At 46.1% G+C, this 11,966-nt stretch overlaps 1 protein-coding gene across 7 annotated transcripts in view; it reads left to right on the top strand.

Annotated features, from left to right (window-relative positions):
• Positions 1–2,916: 2,916 nt before the first annotated feature.
• The window catches only part of l1cama (L1 cell adhesion molecule, paralog a), a 79,447-nt gene continuing 70,397 nt past the window's right edge, over positions 2,917–11,966 (top strand). For 3 of the 7 annotated variants that reach the window (XM_014135826.2, XM_014135830.2, XM_014135825.2), the window contains exon 1: positions 2,981–3,179. The gene's annotated coding sequence lies outside the window, so the exon portion shown is untranslated. Of the gene's footprint in view, positions 3,180–11,966 lie in introns of all 7 variants that reach the window. The other 4 variants (XM_014135828.2, XM_014135831.2, XM_014135832.2 and 1 more) reach the window with 4 other exon arrangements.

The following is an 11,966-nucleotide window of genomic DNA, read 5'->3' as shown; positions in this document are numbered from 1 at the left end:
TATTTCAGCTCATGAAACATGGGATCAACACTTTACAATATTTTTGTTCAGTGTAGATAAGAACCGTGAAAGTAGGCCACAGCTTGATAATAGGCAAAGTAAAAATCTGATAACGAAAAGGTATTACTATTGGTGTTTTTCTCGATTAGCTTTCTCACTCCTCTATCGGTTGAGTTGTGCTGGAAATGGACCTCAAAGGTCTTTCCTGATTACATCTAGAGCCATACGTCCAGTAGGAAGAAGAGAAGTATTCTGTTTATCAGTGAAATGAGCAGAGAGACAAGAGAGACATTATCCATATTGATCTGTCTGAGCTAGACGTCCTACATGCTGTAGAATGATTCTCCTTGAACCACTCTGAATGAATCGCTGGGTTGCCTCTCTAAACGTTACTAACGGTCCATTATTAAATATTTGTGTATTTTTACAACAGGGTCTTAACAGAGAATGTTCAGATTAAACGTCTGTGTAAATGAACTGTACAAAAAAAAAAACTCTTATCTCAACTCTCGCTGCTGACGGAAGTTTCACATTTGTGCCAGCAAATAGTGCTAGGTCATTTCCCTCAATATCCTTAGTGCCTAATCTATCACAAACTTAATTCCACCCCTGCTCTGCAGCTAGCTGTCTGCCGGGGTTTTAGAAATAAAAAACAGAAACCATTTTGACGTATAATACATTTGTATTCTATAATTCTACAATTCTATTCTGTAAGGTTTCAGCCTTAGCCCTTGTCCCATCCTCATGTCTTGCCTCAGGCCTACTGTATCTCCAGGCTATCGTAATCCCAGCCTCCCCTCAGATCTCTAAATATGGCTGTGTAACCTCTGGGATTCTGTCGTACATGATCTGTGTTCTCACTGTAATCAATCACCTCTGCCATGCTCCGCCGCTGTGTCCGTTGTCTGCTTCCTCCTTTGTCTGCCACTTCCTATGGGACTGGGTCTATTGGCAGATGGGAAGCCTGGCACTCAGACTGGACTGGCATCAGTGCCACAGTGGAATAACATGGAGCTCAATGGGACTGGACAATATCGGCATCCTCAAATCTCTGTGTGGTTACGTGAATATTGCACTCGGATGGCATTATCTCTTTCTGTCTCTCTCTCTCTTGCTCTCTGTCTTCACCTCTCTCTTCACAGTTTTCAGGACCAATGAAGGAGGGGAGTAGACAGTGCTTCAGAGAAAGTTCAGGTGCAGACACAATTCACAAGACCATCAGAAAAGATAAGTGCGAGGATCAGTGAAAGCCAGTTTGTTCTGCCCAGTCCTGATCAGCCCAGACTCCAGATCACAGCGAGTATCAGAGTCAGACTCTTTAGTCCCCTGGTGTTGTATCACTGGTATCTCCTGACGGCTGCAGAAAGAAACTATAGAAATGCGTCTTTGCCCACTTAGATCAACTTAGATTTTGGTCACAAAGACCCTTATCAGAGAATACAGCCAACACGCTCTCTCCCTTCACAGTTTTCAGGATCAGTGAAAATGAGGATGAGTTATGTACAGTCCTTCCAGACCACCCTAAGACATTGAGTACCATATTCCACCGGGGTTGTATTACTGTTATCACCCCTCTACCTGTCTGTTATCATGTCACAACACAGATAGGTTTCCTGAGCCACTTCCTCATTATCCACCAATCAGCAGTTCTCAGAGTTATTATCCTCCAATCAACATTCTGCTCCTAGGCCGTCATTGAAAATAAGAATTTGTTCTTAACTGACTTGCCTAGTTAAATAAAGGTAATAAATAAATAAATGATGATAACATTTTTTTAAATTATGGCATTTCCCAGCTCCACCCCTCAGCCACACTTCCCAGTCACAGATCACAGACAACACATTTTTCTCCACACATAGAATTACGTTACATAACACAACAACGTTGTCTGACACTGACTACGTTTCCTTTTGATTGCTTTATCAACAGAAGAGGGTCATTTGGCTGTCCCATTAAAGCACCTGCATAGGGCTATTAGACAGAGCATGGTGAGGAAGAGAGACAGAGAGGGGTCTTTCCTGATTACATCTAGAGCCATACGTCCAGTAGGAAGAAGAGAAGTATTCTGTTTATCAGTGAAATGAGCAGAGATAAGAGAGACATTATCCATATTGATCTGTCTGAGCTAGACTTCCTACACGCTGTAGAATGATTCTCCTGAACCAGGAGTTTGCAATAGATGCCTTTTTAGTAGCGACAGAAACCAGAATCCATTAGACGTTATTAATATAAAGGGTAATTTGGCTGTCCCTTTAAAGCACCTGTATAGGCCTATTAGACAGAGCATGGTGAAGAAGCGAGACAGAGAGAGAGAGAGAGAGAGAGAGAGATGCAGGATGCGTCCAAAATGGCACACAATTCCCTATGTAGTGCACTACTTTTGACCAGGGCCATATGGGTGTGTCAGTCTGCAATTAGGGAGCGTATCCTACAGACACAGTATGCGTCTCAAATGGTACCCTATTCCGTATGGGTTATGGCCAAAAGTAGGGCACTTTGTAGGAAATAGTATACCATTTTAGACGTGAGCAGGGAATGAGATGTAGAGCAGAGTGGGTAGGGCCATAGGCTATAACCACTATGCTAATAAGTGTATTGTTATGCCTGCTAGAGCTGATCTGCATGGCTGCATATAGGAAAAGGAGAGAGAGCTGCTATCTGGCAGCAGAGCAGATTGGCAGGCTGCTGGAACCTGGCAAGACTAATCCAGCTGGAAAGACTGCATGCATAAGGCCAGCAGCGGAGAAGAGAAGGGAGGAGAGGATGGATGTAGGGAGGAGGAGGGGTACACCGAGGGAATGGAAAGAGGAAGGGAGGGAACGATGGGGGGAAGAAGACAATAAAGGAATGGTCAGAATCCAACAAGAGTGAGCGAATAGAGCGAGGCAGGAGAAGAAGAGGGAGGGATGAGGGGAGAGGCAGAGCAGAAGAAGGGTGATGTCACCTCACCTCTAGCAGGCAGCCAATGAGCGCGAGGGAGGCAGGGAGAGCGGCTGAGCGAGAGGGAGAGAGGGTGTGTTTTTGAATCACTGCAGCATCAGAACAGAGAGAGGAGAGGGCACAATCAATTTGATAGAGAAGAAGAAAAGGAAGAACTAGGAAGAAAAAAGGGAGGACAAGGAGTTGCCAGAGGAAAAGAAGGATCAACATCCCCGAGGCCATCGTTTAAACCTGTGGAGGTAAGAGAAGAACACAGCCGTTAACAATACAAGATGAGAGAGGGGTTAATTAGAACACTGGCTGGGTGGAGGAGAGGTGGCCGGATGATATCTTCATCACACCTTGGTCACATCTGCAATTACAATCACAGCTTTACAAGATGGTAGCCTTACTAGCCTGTCTGAGGTGGCTGTGGAGAGATGAATTTGAGTCAGATTTCTGGAAGAGTAATGTCATGTGTTGTTGTGACTATATTAGTAGTGTCTGGAGGGCAATATTAGTGGTGATGTCATTGGATAAAACTATCAAAGTATTAATATTTCAAGATTTCTGTTGAGATTATTGTTCAAATGGGCAAATGTGCTTATCATAATTTCTCTCAATGCTGAAGTAGAAGTGGTTGTAGGTTTTGTACTGTAGTATCTCCTTTTATAGTTGACTTTTAATGAATTGGAAAATTATGATGTGTAATTGACAAAATGAAAGTGTAGAGAAGGAGACATCTCGTTGAATAGTTTGAATGGATGTTATAGGGAAAGAGTATTATTGCATGTCATTAGTACCTTTTGCTGGGTACAACACTCAGATAGCATGTAGCATGCAACAGGGTCTGGCTCAGGTATTAAAATGGAATGCAATGCTGCTGTGGAGCCTCGTTGGAGGAAATCATATTATCGTCGGATGCTTCGATAATCTGCGTAAATCTAGATTTTATTTTACATTTGGATGATTGTGTGAAACGATACAAATTCAAAATAAGTGATTGCACGTTTTTTATTATTTTACATTGAAAATGAGTGTGGGTTATTTTGCTCACTTAGCAATTTTCAAAAATATGTAACGTAAACATTTGATTTCTTCAAAATTCTATGTTTCAGTATTTGCTATGTGAGGCATTTTAGCAGTTATTTTCACTTGTGTCCTGCACTTTTGACAGTGCATACCTCTACACATTTATTCTAATGAATTAGTATTTTTAGCAATTTTCCAGTCAACCCTGCTGTTTTTGGCTTCGATCATTCTCTACCTTGCTACTTTGGCCATATTTTCCCACTATCCCCCCCACTGTTGTCCTCCCCTCCCCCAGCCTCTCCTATATCTCACTGGTTTGATGGTGTTAAGCATGGCTGTGATTGCGTTGTGCTGTAATGGTATTTTCCCTCGTCTGGTAGCATGCTGGTCCCAGATCTGTGTGTGTTCATATGGGAGTTATACAGCACTAACACATCTGGGACCAGTCTAGTTCATGGCATGACAATGACCATAAGAGTTGGCTACACAGAACAAATAGATCTGGGACCGGGCTAGTGGTTGGGAGGATGGAGGTCTAATCCGTGGCGGGTAGCTCTCCTGATCTAGGATCCGTTTTTCACTTCCATAAATAATATCATATTGACAGGAAGGACCTGATCAATCGGCACTCCTACTTTGTGAATACAGGCTCTCCTGTCCTGGCTGTCTTACTGCAGAGACTCTCTCTCTCTCTCCTCTCTCTCTCTCTCTCTCTCTCTCTCTCTCTCTCTCTCTCCTCTCCCTCGCTCTCTTTCTCTGGGAAGAGGATGTTATCTGGGGTGGAGCTCCTCTGGGGAGCTCCTGTATCCTTCCCTTTTGCTACCTTCAACTAACTACAGTACTGTCTGATGGGACAGAGAGGGAGGGAGGGGAAGGAGAGAGGAGAGAGAGAGAGAGAGAGAGAGACATTGAAAAGGAAAATATGGGTGTGGCAGTCGGGCATCTCTCCCCATACAACAGACTGTACAGGTGTGCCCGTGAACGGATGCAAACATCTGGCGATGTGCCAAACATGGCAACCAGCTCTCACATCTCCATTAGGCAGATGAGACGGCATAGAACACATAACAGGCAGTCTATACTAAATGCTGTGTCTTCTTAAGTCTCCTGGGGTGTGAGCGCTGTCATGTCGTGTGAGAGAAAACACTCCCTCTCTCTGCCTTCACTCTCTTCCCCCTCTCCTCCTCTCTCCCCCTCCATCTCGCCTCTCTCTCTCCCCTTCTTCCCCCTCTTTCGTTCTCCCCTCTCTCTCTCTCTCTCCACCCTCCTCCCTCTCCTCCCTCGCGCCATGCCTCAGTAACCTCCAGCTCGTCCCAGATGAGATGAGGACAGTACTGGGGACACTGCTCGGCGGCTGACAATGACTTGTTACCATCGGGACAGCACACAATATGGATCAAGATATAGGCAGGGAGGTGTGTGTGTGTGTGTGTGTGTGTGTGTGTGTGTGTGTGTGTGTGTGTGCGTGTGCTCTGAGGCTAAATGCCCAGGAGACTACTCCATGCTCCTGCAGCCACTGGTTGTATTATCAAACTGTTTAATGCAATAGTCAGTGTATTGCTACTGCTGGCAGTTTGGCACTCCTAGACCTAGCTGCTGTAACAACCACGCACGCACGCACGCACGCACACACACACACACACACACGCACACACAGACTGCTGTATAGTACAGTGTATGATTAACCTGGGCTAGCTATACCGGAGCAGAATGTAATCTCCTTCTCTCTGATGCCAGCCAGGATTTAATTGAGCTGTTCTAACAGAGGGATGGATGGATAGAGTGATTTAAGAGAGGGCAGGGAGACATAGAGGTAAGGGGGAGGGAGGAACGGGGGAGAGCGAGAGAAAGAGAGAGGTAAGAGAGAGGTGGTGATGGATGAAGCGAGGGAGGGAGGGATTGTCTGACAAGAGAGAGAAAAGAGAGCGAGAAGGAGGGATCAACAGGAGGAGAGAGAAAGGGGACAAGGTCACAAGGAGGATTGGCTGTAAAGATGGCAGCAAGGAAAAAATAGGAAAAAAAGGGATAGAGAGAGGGATAGAAAAACAGATGATATGCACAATGACGTATAGATGAATATGTTAGAGAACTAGAGAGGCGAGTCCCGGGGAGCATCGTTTGTTCACGTTATTGCCTTGTTTACATGTATTTCTGTGCACTATTCCGTTTTTTTGTAATGACAGTGGTGTTGGCCATATTCATGATACTGAACCATGCTCTTCTCTCGTTAAACCGGAGAGATGTCATTGTGTTAGGGAAGGTGGGCTGTGTGCTCGCAATCTGCCAAGCAGGAGAGCTCACTGGGGAGAGCAGTGTTATTTATGCTAGCTATTGAAGTGCAATGTTGTGCAGCGTTAGTGTTATCCTAGCTAATTTAGATTCTCCACACTGGTGTTTTTACGCTAGCTAAATGCTCTACAGTTTTGCGCTAGCTAGATGCTCCAAAGGCACCTGTTATTTTGCCTCAGGCCCTACTGCCAGTCACTGCAGCCACCCAAATACACGACTACACACATCAGCTGCCCCAAATACACGACTACACACATCAGCTGCCCCAAATACACGACTACACACATGAGCTGCCCCAAATACACGACTACACACATCAGCTGACCCAAATACACGACTACACACATCAGCTGCCCCAAATACACGACTACACACATCAGCTGCCCCAAATACACGACTACACACATCAGCTGCCCCAAATACACGACTACACACATGAGCTGCCCCAAATACACGACTACACACATGAGCTGCCCCAAATACACGACTACACACATGAGCTGCCCCAAATACACGACTACACACATCAGCTGCCCCAAATACACGACTACACACATGAGCTGCCCCAAATACACGACTACACACATGAGCTGCCCCAAATACACGACTACACACATCAGCTGCCCCAAATACACGACTACACACATGAGCTGCCCCAAATACACGACTACACACATCAGCTGCCCCAAATACACGACTACACACATCAGCTGCCCCAAATACACGGCTACACACATCAGCTGCCCCAAATACACGACTACACACATCAGCTGCCCCAAATACACGACTACACACATCAGCTGCCCCAAATACACGGCTACACACATCAGCTGCCCCAAATACACGACTACACACATCAGCTGCCCCAAATACACGACTACACACATCAGCTGCCCCAAATACACGGCTACACACATCAGCTGCCCCGAATACACGGCTACACATATCAGCTGCCCCGAATACACGACTACACACATGAGCTGCCCCAAATACACGACTACACACATCAGCTGCCCCAAATACACGACTACACACATCAGCTGCCCCAAATACACGGCTACACACATGAGCTGCCCCAAATACACGGCTACACACATCAGCTGCCCCAAATACACGACTACACACATGAGCTGCCCCAAATACACGACTACACACATGAGCTGCCCCAAATACACGACTACACACATGAGCTGCCCCAAATACACGACTACACACATCAGCTGCCCCAAATACACAACTACACACATGAGCTGCCCCAAATACACAACTACACACATGAGCTGCCCCAAATACACGACTAGACACATCAGCTCCACCTGCCTTGAATAACGGGTCGCCACTGCTCAAAGTCTTTACCCGCTGTTTTCCAAAGGAATACAACATTAAAGATACAACACGGGTTAAGAGATGAAAAGAGATCTCAAGGTAAGGTGTAAATAAAGACTGCATCCCAAATGCTACCCTATTCCTATTTAGTGCAACACTTTTGACCAGGGCCCATGAAGAAAAGTGGGCCATTTGTGGCGAAGTCATTTCTGTTTCATATTTTAGCTTCTCTGTTAATTGTACAGCTTTTTTCTTAGTCTTTTAGTGTATTCCCCACTGGGACTTACAGGTGTAAACTATGCACAGACAGGTTCACTCTTAGTGAGTCTGGTCCTCTGTGTTTGTCGTTTTAGCACACTGCTGAGCTAAAGAGCAGCTGCTGTAAGGGTTGATGGTTGACGTGATGGTTTCTCCCTGGTTGCCCTGTGGTGTGTGTGTCTGTGTGATGAAGGAAGCCTGTTTGATTTAGATTCTGCAGATGGAGCTAGACTAACTGACAGGGTGTGTGTCAAGTGGGGGATCAGGCAGACGTGTCGGGGTGGAGTCTAGAATATGTTACTATGATTTAAGGAGTGAAGGGTCAGGAAAGGAGTGATTGAAAGGCAGGGGACATGATTACGAAACCTACTGGGAGGGAAGGGGAAGGGAGGGAGAGAGAGAAGAGGAGAAGGGAGGGAAGGGGAAGGGAGGGAGAGAGAGAAGAGGAGAAGGGAGGGAAGGGGAAGGGAGGGAGAGAGAGAGAGAAGAGGAGAAGGGAGGGAAGGGGAAGGGAGGGAGAAGGGAGGGAAGGGGAAGGGAGGGAGAGAGAGAAGAGGAGAAGGGAGGGAAGGGGAAGGGAGGGAGAGAGAGAAGAGGAGAAGGGAGGGAGAGAGAGAAGAAGAGAAGGGAGGGAAGGGGAAGGGAGGGAGAGAGAGAAGAGGAGAAGGGAGGGAAGGTGGAAGGGAGGGAGAGAGAAGAAGAGAAGGGAGAGAAGAGGAGAAGGGAGGGAAGGGGAAGGGAGGGAGAGAGAAGAGGAGAAGGAGGAGAGAGAGAAGAAGAGAAGGGAGGGAAGGGGAAGGGAGGGAGAGAGAGAAGAGGAGAAGGGAGGGAAGGTGGAAGGGAGGGAGAGAGAGAAGAAGAGAAGGGAGGGAAGGTGGAAGGGAGGGAGAGAGAGAAGAAGAGAAGGGAGGGAAGGGGAAGGGAGGGAGAGAGAGAAGAGGAGAAGGGAGGGAAGGGGAAGGGAGGGAGAGAGAGAAGAGGAGAAGGGAGGGAAGGGGAAGGGAGGGAGAGAGAGAAGAGGAGAAGGGAGGGAAGGGGAAGGGAGGGAGAGAGAGAAGAAGAGAAGGGAGGGAAGGTGGAAGGGAGGGAGAGAGAGAAGAAGAGAAGGAAGGGGAAGGGAGGGAGAGAGAGAAGAGGAGAAGGGAGGGAAGGGAGGGAGAGAGAGAAGAGGAGAAGGGAGGGAAGGGGAAGGGAGGGAGAGAGAGAAGAGGAGAAGGGAGGGAAGGGGAAGGGAGGGAAGGGGAAGGGAGGGAGAGAGAGAAGAGGAGAAGGGAGGGAAGGGGAAGGGAGGGAGAGAGAGAAGAGGAGAAGGGAGGGAAGGGGAAGGGAGGGAGAGAGAGAAGAGGAGAAGGGAGGGAAAAGGACGCCTGAATCTATAGAGAGAGAGAGAAGTGGGGCATTTTATAATGAAATAGAATAGCACACTATAGATACTTTATTGAGAAATGGAAATAATAATGCATGAATATATAATAATGGACAAAAAAGAGAGAGGAAAGATTAGCGTTATTTGAAAGATAATGGGTGGTTTTAAGAAGGGGAGAGATCTGGGGCTGTTGTCAACATCAGTTTAGTTCCCAGTGATGAAACAAGACAGCGTAGATTGTAGGTCTGGGTTTAGACAAGTACTCTATGAAGCACTACTACTACCTCTACCACTACTACCACTACTGTCTCTACTACTACCACCTCTACTACTACCACTACTGCCTCTACTACTACCACTACTACCTCTACCACTACCACTACTGCCTCTACTACTACCACTATCTACTACTACCACTACTGCCTCTACTACTACCACTACTGCCTCTACTACTACCACTACTACTACCACTACTGCCTCTACTACTACCACTACTGCCTCTACTACTACCACTACCACTACTACCACTACTGCCTCTACTACTACCACTACTGCCTCTACTACTACCTCTACTGCTACCACTACCACTACTACCTCTACTACTACCACTACCCCCTCTACTACTACTACCACTACTGCCTCTACTACTACTACCACTACTGCCCCATACTACCACTACTGCCTCTACTACTACCACTACTGCCTCTACTATTACTACCTCTGCTACTACTACTACTACTATTACTACCACTACTATTACTACTGCCACTACTACAGCTACTGCCACTACTACTATTACCACTACTACTGCCACTACTACTACTACCACTACTGCCTCTACTATTACTACCTCTACTGCCACTACTATTACTACTACCTCTACTGTCACTACTACCACTACTACCACTACTACCTCTACTGCCACTACTACCTCTACTGCCAAGACTACTACCTCTACTGCCAATTCTACCTCTACTACAACACCACCACCAAACGCCAGTCATCACTTACCAACCCTGTTCTCTATCCTTACACATCTAGAGGAGACCTGCCAAATTTGGAATCCATTCCCCTTTTTACCGGCTTTTCTCACCTCCCTCCTTCCATATCTTTCTCCCTTCGTTTCTGCGCAAAGTGTGGTTTCATATGTCATGTCTGGATTCATGCATAGTCGGGTAGCAACCAAACCAAAGCCTTCCACTCCAGGCCTTAATCATAATAATGTCTACTTGAGATTATTATTAGACATTACAGAAATGCTGACACAAAGGCCAATAAAATGAACCCAATTATACAATTGAACCATAGGCTAGGTCCCAAATGGCACCCTATTCCCTGTTTAGTGCACTACTTTTGACCAGAGCCCATAGGGTAGGACCTTGCTCAAAAGTAGTGCACTAAATTGGGAATAGGGTGCCATCTGGAAAACTGATTTTAGAGATGGGGTTCAAGATTAACACTGCTGGCAAATATGGAGATTTTATGGAATTCATTTGAGTGGATTACTTTATTAAATCTCTGTCAGTGGCACCCCTTTCGCTCGCATGTGTCCGTGTGTGTGTGTGTGTGTGTGTTTGTGTGTGTGTGAAAGAGGGTAATAACCCTTGAAAAACACAGGAAATGGACCTGTTTAATCATTCAACAGGAACCTCATCAAGTGTTATGACTACTAAATTGAAGTCATAAGAGAAATGAATGCCTAGTATGCCTTACCTCAAACAATCAAGTCATTTACAGAGCACAGTGGGTGTCAATGAGAGAGCCTCGTGTTCGATTAAAGCTGGGAAATGCACGAATCCTGTATTTATTCTACCAAATGATATCGTTAGGTCCTTCTCAGCTACAGACCCAGACGGAGACAGAGAAAGCACAAACCAGATGTATTCACCCAACTGGATGCTTCAGCTGAATAGCATAGTGAACAGTCACACACTTCTTTAAATACAGCGTATGGAGCAAATGAGGGGCCGGATGACTGTCTGGCTCTGTTCTTCCTACTGCATTCTGTTATTCTCACTCCGCTCCCCAACTTTGACGTTGAAGACAACCTCCTCGCTTCCCACAGAAACGAGACTGTTGGACGGTACCTAAACCATGACCCAGAGAGATTCTATCCTATTCTGCAGAACCCGTTCCAACTCCAGACAGATGGCTCCTATCCAACCCTTCTAGGATCATACTAGAAGTCAGAGTCTCCTTCTGTAATTGACAATTGCATATACAGCACCTTCAGAAAGTATTCAATACCCTCGACTTATTCCACGTTTTGTTGTGTTACAGCCTGAATTCAAAATTGATTACATTGATTGTTTTCCTGACCCATCTCCACACAATACCCCATAATGACAAAGTCAAAACATGTTTTTAGACATTTTGCAAATGTATTGAAAACGTTATACAGAAACATCTCATCTCATTGTTAGAATCACCTTTTGGCAGTGATTACAGCTGTGAACCTTTCTGGGTAAGTCTCTAAGGGCTTTGCACAACTGGATTGTACAATATTTGCACATTCTTTTTTAAATTCTTCAAGCCATGTCGAGTTGGTTATTGATCTAGAGGCGAAAGAAACGCACACCTGTTTAGGCGAGGTGCTGGCTAGCGGAGTAGAACACCTGTTTAGGAGAGGTGCTGGCTAGCGGAGTAGAACACCTGTTTAGGCGAGGTGCTGGCTAGCGGAGTAGAACACCTGTTTAGGCGAGGTGCTGGCTAGCGGAGTAGAACACCTGTTTATGAGAGGTGCTGGCTAGCGGAGTAGAACACCTGTTTAGGAGAG

The sequence above is a fragment of the Salmo salar genome, chromosome ssa13 (assembly GCF_905237065.1).
Source record: "Salmo salar chromosome ssa13, Ssal_v3.1, whole genome shotgun sequence".
Lineage (NCBI taxonomy): Eukaryota > Metazoa > Chordata > Actinopteri > Salmoniformes > Salmonidae > Salmo > Salmo salar.
Note: the sequence above shows the minus strand (reverse complement) of the source record. Positions and strands in the feature narration are given on the sequence as shown.